This window comes from Hordeum vulgare, chromosome 7H (genome assembly GCF_904849725.1).
Source record: "Hordeum vulgare subsp. vulgare chromosome 7H, MorexV3_pseudomolecules_assembly, whole genome shotgun sequence".
NCBI classification, from domain to species: Eukaryota; Viridiplantae; Streptophyta; class Magnoliopsida; order Poales; family Poaceae; genus Hordeum; species Hordeum vulgare.
The window spans coordinates 515,654,263-515,661,967 of record NC_058524.1 but is presented as its reverse complement, the minus strand read 5'-3'; the positions used below and the strand labels follow the sequence as shown (position 1 = coordinate 515,661,967).

Below are 7,705 nucleotides of genomic sequence, written 5' to 3'. Positions count from 1 at the left end.
CTTGCTCTCAGCTGACGGCATGAGCAGATGGAAATTAACTCTCCTTGAAAGATACACCAAGTCACCTACATAGAACCCTTCTGCACTTTTTAGCTGCCATGATACACATCTTTGTTACAGATTTGATACACATTGCATACAATTATACGGCCAAAGAGAATGTGTCATCTAACTTTCTTCACACCACTCATGTGCAATAGTTTATTGAAGCCTGAATCTCTTCCAAGGTCTTGCCTTTTGTCTCTGGCACGTTCTTCACAATGAACAGAATAGCCAGGGCTTGCTTCTGTCTCTGGTGTATTTGGCTGCAATCAATAAGTTTGATGCCATGTTATCCAAAAGCAACACTTATGCTCTAGAAGGTTCGACGTTGCTCTGTTTTTTTAGCCTGAATTTCCCTACCAAGTTTTATCATGAATACTTCATTTCCTACATCTGGTCCTTGATGTTCGTTATGTATGGTTACTAGTGAGTAAAGTTTGACAGGTGTTATCACCGAGAGAGGGTAAGTTGGCATGGGAAGAAGAAGAACATGAAGAATATGAAGAAGAAGAAGAATAGGAAGAATGTGAAGAAGAAGAAGAAGAAGAAGAATAAGAAGAAGAATATGAAGAAGAATAAGGAGAAGAATTTTGTCTTTATATCTTGTAATGACCTTGTACATCTTGTAATGACCATTAATGAAGATATTATTTCTCTCAACTCGAGTTTTGTCTTTATATCTTGTCATAAGATTTTATTGTCAAATTAATTTAAATAATTCAAATAAATCCAAATAAATTCATAAAAATCCAAATAATTCAAATAAATCCAAATAAATTCATAAAAATCCAAATAATTCAAATAAATCCAAATAAATTCATAAAAATCCAAGTAATTCAAATAAATCCAAATAAATTCATAAAAATCCAAATAATTCAAATAAATCCAAATAAATTCATAAAAATCCAATAATTCAAATAAATCCAAATAAATTCATAAAAATCCAAGTAATTTAAATAAATCCAAATAAATTCATAAAAATCCAAATAATTCAAATAAATCCAAATAAATTCATAAAAATCCAAATAATTCAAATAAATCCAAATAAATTCATAAAAATCCAAATAATTCAAATAAATCCAAATAAATTCATAAAAATCACACATGGATGACACATGACACGAATTCCTATCCTTTCTCGTTGAACACATGACACAAGACATACATATCACACATGGATGACACATGACACAAGACATACATATCACACATGGATGACACATGACACGAATTCCTATCCTTTCTCATTGAACACATGACACAAGACATACATATCACACATGGATGACACATGACACGAATTCCTATCCTTTCTTTTCATATCCTTTCTTTTCATTTTCCTATCTACTGCTTTCCCTTTCCTTAGTCTATTATCCTTGTTCAAGAATGGCCACTCTGTCGGTAATTAGCTCGGCACTGCAATACACACCGATTATTTCCTCTCCGGCATTTTGTAAGCGATCTTTGTGCAAATGAGGCATTTTGTAGCTATTTCCTCCTTGATCTTCCATGACTGCTTGGAGTGTGATGAAGCTCTTGAACAACTTATGAGCATCATAGTTCTCAAACTCCTCCTCTACACCCTGTATCAGTTCCCGGATATTCATAGGCGCTCTGCAGTCGGTTAGGGATTGGAGAGATCGGTGGAAGCACAGGTCTAAAACATTGAACTCACGGTTGTTTGGAAGTTGTTGTAACAATCGAATGTCCAAATCTGTTTGTTCCACTGCTTCTCGAAAACCTTCATCATTAGGAAGAACACGAGGCTTTGCATTGTCCTGTTGAATCAAGATTGTGGTGCCCTCGTCATCGTTGGGCCACTTGTCTTGGATTGCCGGGATTACTTTATTGATCAGGTACTCTCTGCATACATGTGTGGTTACCTTCACTAATTTCACCTCAATCGTTCCTCTATCTCTGTTTTGATTGTTCCGTTGTGCCTCTGTCTCAACAACAAACGCCCAAGTTCCGATCTTTCCATCAAATGTCAGTTGTCCTTCATCATTGTACCGGGGCTTTGCCACGGCGGTCAAGAACATGACCTTCCCAATACTGTTAGTGGCTGACACGGTGCGCTCAGGTTCAGGTTCTCCGGGCAGTACATAGTAAGTGTTCTTAACCCTGGTCATGTCATACCATTTCTCGTCTATATGAACCATATTATTCATTGATTTGAAGCTAGGATAGGGGGTTGATATCGAGTGCTCATCCATCATGGATATGCAGAATTTCAGTCTTGCTATCTTGTTGGCTGGCTTGAGGAAGGGCTTGACAGTGTTAGTGATGCGTTTCAGCTCTTTTAACTGAAACCTATCATGTAGCGTCGAGCGGGGAACACCCAAACACCTTGCAAGAGATCTGATTGTCCTTCTTCTGTTCAGTGGGATCGTAGCTGTTCTCGCCAAGTCTAGCTCTTTTCTCTTTCTACCAACATTCCCCTTCTTCTTGCTTGAAACGTTCACTTCTTGGCCTAAGTCAAGTTGTTCTTTCGCTAGATTCCATATTCTTGAAACTGTTCTTACGCATACATTCATGAGCATTGCGACGAGCACCTTGTCATATAGATGAACCTCCCCATCTCTGAGCTCGATTACTCGTAGAGCAAAGTAAATACCAAACCTCTCACTATCTGTTAGCTCCTTCTTTTTTGCATTACCTTGTGCATCTTCTTCTTCCTCCTCTTCAACCATCAAGTTCGTATCCATAGCATGACCCTCTCGAGCTCCTTCCTCCTCTTCAGCCATCAAGTTCAAATCAATAGCATGGCATGACCATCTCGAGCTCCTTCCTCCTCTTCAGCCATCAAGTTCAAATCAATAGCATGACCATCTCGAGCTCCTTCCTCCTCTTCAACCATCAAGTTCGTATCCATAGCATGACCCTCTCGAGCTCCTTCCTCCTCTTCAACCATCAAGTTCAAATCAATAGCATGACCATCTCGAGCTCCTTCATCCTCTTCAGCCATCAAGTTCAAATCAATAGCATGACCATGTCGAGCTTGTTCCTCCTCTTCAGCCATCAAGTTCAAATCCATAGTCGTTCCTTAGCTTCTATCTATAATCAATGATAAATGGAAAACATCACAAGCCATCACAAGCCATCATAAAATTGAAACCAATTAGAAGTACAACAGGAAAAATATTGCAATAGAAAACCAACTAAACCTGATAGAACCAAAATAAACACCATGTCCATGCATGCTAAACCAAGTGACAAGCAATCTAGCACAAAGTAGTCATCATACTACAAATAAACTTTAATGGGGCCAACACAATTCAAAGTACACAAACTTTCTGATCCACACCTACGCAAAGTGAAAGTTTCTCATAAACTCGCATAGAAGAAGCTATTGCTAATCACATGAGCCATCACATACAACACTAACTGAAAATACACTAACTGAAAATACTGGGCACAACCACATAGGTTCCATCATTTGTCTACTCCATATAGAGATGTGACCCCGTAACCCATTACATCATGCTAGTAACTGCTAAGATTCAGCTAGTAACTGCTAAGATTCAGCAAAATTGGCCTCAACTCATGAAACTGATATAATCCCTATGCGGATTTCTAACAGTTACTAGCCGGTTGCTAACAGTTAATAGCCGGTTGTTAACAGTAGAAACACTATGGTGTTACTAGCCGATTGAATATAATGCCGTTGAAGGGAATCTATCATATTTTGCTTAGAGATGATGCTGCTGCTGCCAAGCTCATTCCTGAATATGGCAAAGCTCAGTTACTAAATTCCTGAATATTCTCTCCATAACAAGCAGCAGCACATTTAACTTCAAAAATGGCAAAGCTCGGTTACTAAATTCAGTGTCCACATATGGTTTCAAGTTCCGATTCTAGATGACATGAAACACCACATGAGATTTCGACAGTAATTACTCAGAGCACACTCAAGCAGGCTCATTCCTGAATATTAACAGTACCTACAGCCAATAGTACCTACAGCCAACAGGCGCCAGCAGTGGTACCTTCGGCGCGGGAGGATGCACTCCTCCTTTGGGGCGCCCGAAGCTGCCCCCCACTCGCCCGACACTGCCCCCACTCCTTCCTGGCAGCAGAGGAGGTCCGTTCCTGCAGAGGCTGATGCGCACCAACAGAGGAGAACAGTACAAGCGTAACTGCTGGCGCCTGTACTGTCCGCCGCAGAGGAGGTCCGTTCCACCTGGGGACGGTGGGGGACCTGCGCCGTATCCGCGACGACGACGGGGACTCCGAGGAGAGGCCGCAGACGCGGGTCCGTACGCTGATGCGCACCGGTCGTCGGGGGTCCGTTCCTCCTGGGGCCGGCGGGGACGGTGGCGGGGGAGAGCAGGCGGGCTGGTGGGACGCCTGCGGGCCAAGGCGGCGGGATGAGCGGCGGACAGGCTGAGCAGCGCAGGTGGGCGGCGGTCACCCGTTGCATCTACGGCGGCTGCCGACGGTGGCGAAGATGGCTGCTTGATCCAGCCACGGGCGAAGGAAGAAGAAGCAGAGGAGGAGGGATTAGCACGAGATTTAAAACCAAAAGGGTGTATTTGCAAAATTAAAAATGAACTAAGCTTTGGACAGCTTTTTCCGGACGGAGGGAGTAGAATTTAAGTTTGCTACAGTACCTAAGGAAGTGGTGGATTGCTTTCTTGTACTAATGTTATCACGAGTTTCTGTTTAAGTTTCGTGTTGTGAAGTTTTCAAGTTTTGGGTGAAGTTCTTATGGACAAAAAGATAAAGAGTGGCAAGAGCTCAAGATTGGGGATGCCCAAGGCACCCCAAGAGATTCAAGGATGCCATAAAATCCTAAGCTTGGGGATGCCCCGGGAAGGAATCCCCTCTCTCGTCTTCAATCCATCGGTAACGTTACTTGGGGCTATATTTTATTCACCACATGTTATGTGTTTTTGCTTGGAGCGTCTTGTATCGTAGGAGTTTTTTTTGTGTCACAATCATCCTTGCTGCACACCTAGAGAGAGAGACATCCACTCGCCGTGATTTTGTCGAGCTTCACTTATATCTTTTGGTAGACAATTCAGCTCACATGTGCTTCACTTATATCTTTTAGAGCACAGTGGTACGTGGCTTGGTAGTTGATCTATGCTATGAAAGTAGTCTCAAAAGGGGTAGTTATCCAAAGGGATACGAAAAATTCCAACTTCATATGCATTGAATAGTTAGAGAAGTTTGATTCATCTCAATTAGTTTTGAGTTGTGGTTATGGTAATATTGAAGTCATGCTAGTAAGGTGTTGTGGATCTAGAAATACGTGTGTTGAAGTTAGTGATTCCCGTAGCATGCACGTATGGTGAACCGCTATCTGATGAAATCTGAGCATGATTAGTATATTGATTGTCATCCTTTGCGTGGCGGTCGGGATCGCGCGATGGTTTATACCTACCAACCCTTCCCCTAGGAGTATGTGTTGAATGCTTTGTTTCGATTACTAATAAAACTTTTGCAACAAGTATATGAGTTCTTCATGACTAATGTTGAGTCGATGGTTTAGATGCACTTTCACCTTCCACCATCACTATCTTCTTAGTGTCGTGCAACTTTCGCCGGTGCACAAAACCCACCATTAGCCTCCCTCAAAACAGCCACCATACCTATCTACTATGGCTTTTGCAAAGTCATTCCGAGATATATTGCCATGCAACTACCACCATGATATGTGCCACGACGTCTACATTGCCTTTGCACGATCGTAAGATAGCTAGCATGATGTTTCCATTAATGTCTATGCCATGCTAGATCATTGCCACGGTACACTACCGAAGGCATTCCATATAGAGTCATAGTTGCTCTAAGTTTTGAGTTGAAAGTGTGATTATCATCATTAATGGAGCATTGTCCCATGTGAGGAAATAAAAGAGGCCAAAGAAGCCCACCAAAAAAAAGAGGCTAAAGAGCCCACCAAAAATATAAAAAATGAGAGAAAAAGAGAGAAGGGACAATGCTACCACTTTTTCCACACTTGTGCATTTTGAGCAACATGATCTTCATGATTGAGAGTCTCTTGTTTTGTCACCACCATATAGCTAGCGGGAAATTCTCATTATATAACTTGGCTTGTATATTCCAATGATAGGCTTCCTCAAATGCCTTAGGTCTTCGTGAGCAAGCAAGTTGGATGCACACCCACTAGTTTTCTTTAAGAGCTTTCACATACTTGTAGCTCTAGTGCATCATTTGTATGGAAGTCCCTACTCATTCACATTGATATCTATTGATGAGCATCTCCGCAGCTCATTGATATGCCTAGTTAATGTGACTATCTTCTCCTTTTTGTCTTGCAACCCCCACCACATTCCACACCATCTATAGTGCTATAACCATGGCTCACACTCATGTATTGCGTGAGAGTTGAAAATGTTTGAGAAAGTAAAGGTGTGAAACAATTACTTGGCCAATACCGGGGTTGTGCATGATTTAAACTCGTTGTGAAATGATGATAGAGCATAGCCAGACTATATGCTTTTGTAGGGATAACTTTCTTTTGGCCTTGTTATTTTGAAAGTTCATGATTACTTTGCTAGTTTGCTTGAATTATTATTGTTTCCACGTCAATAGCAAACTATTGTTTTGAATCTAATGGATCTGAACATTCACGTCACATAAGAGGAATTACAAAGGACACCTATGCAAGGTAGCATGAAAGCATCAAAATTTCATTCTTATCACTTCCCTACTCGAGGACGAGCAGGACTTAAGCTTGGGGATGCTTGATACGTCTCAAACGTATCTATAATTTTTGATGTTTTCACGCTGTTATCTTGTCTTCTTTGTATGTTTTATGTACCTTTTTATATCTTTTTGGGACTAACTTATTAATTCAGTGCCAAGTGCCAGTTCCTGTTTTTTCCGTGTTTTTGACTCTTTTCAGATCTGATTTTGGAACGGAGTCCAAACGGAAGAAAACCCCCGAAAAGTTTTTTTTTCCCGAACGGAAGAAGTCCAGGGGGCTTTTGGGCCAAGCCAGGTGGGCTCCTGTGATCCCACAAGCCCCACTCCGCCACCAGGGGGAGGCGGTGGTGGGCAGGCTTGTGGCCTCCCTGGCCGCCCCCTGACCTAGGTCTTTGGCCAATAATTCCCAAATATTCCGCAAAAAATAAGGGGAGCCTCGAAATACTTTTCCGCCGGCGCAAGCTTCCGTTTCCGCGAGACCTCATCTGGAGACCCTTCCCGTCACCCTGCCGGAGGGGACTTTGGAGTTGCAGGGCTTCTTCATCATCATCATCGCCCCTCCAATGACTCGTTAGTAGTTCACTTCAGACCTACGGGTCTGTAGTTAGTAGCTAGATGGCTTCTTCTCTCTCTTGGATCTTCAATACAAAGTTCTCCATGATCTTCATGGAGATCTATCCGATGTAATCTTCTTTGGCGGTGTGTTTGTTGAGATCCGATGATTTGTGGACTTGTGATCAGATTATCTATGATATATATTTGAGTCTTTGCTGATTTCTTATATGCATGATTTTATTGTAGGGTTACGTAGCATAAATTCAAAATTTTCCTACGCATATTCAGATCTTCCTATGGAGAGACCAGCAACGAGAGAGGGGTGAGTGCATCTTCATACCTTTGAAGATCGCTAAGCGGAAGCGTTGCTAGAACGCGGTTGATGGAGTTGTACTTGCGGCGATTCAGATCGCGGTGTGATTCCGATCTAGTGCCG

General features: G+C 42.0%; 1 long non-coding RNA gene across 1 annotated transcript; it reads left to right on the top strand.

Moving 5' to 3' along the window:
* The first annotated feature begins 283 nt into the window (after positions 1-283).
* Positions 284-560, top strand: LOC123406920. The gene is made up of 2 exons (XR_006612496.1): positions 284-362; positions 470-560. It is a non-coding gene; the product is annotated as an uncharacterized LOC123406920 (long non-coding RNA).
* The last annotated feature ends 7,145 nt before the right edge of the window (positions 561-7,705 follow it).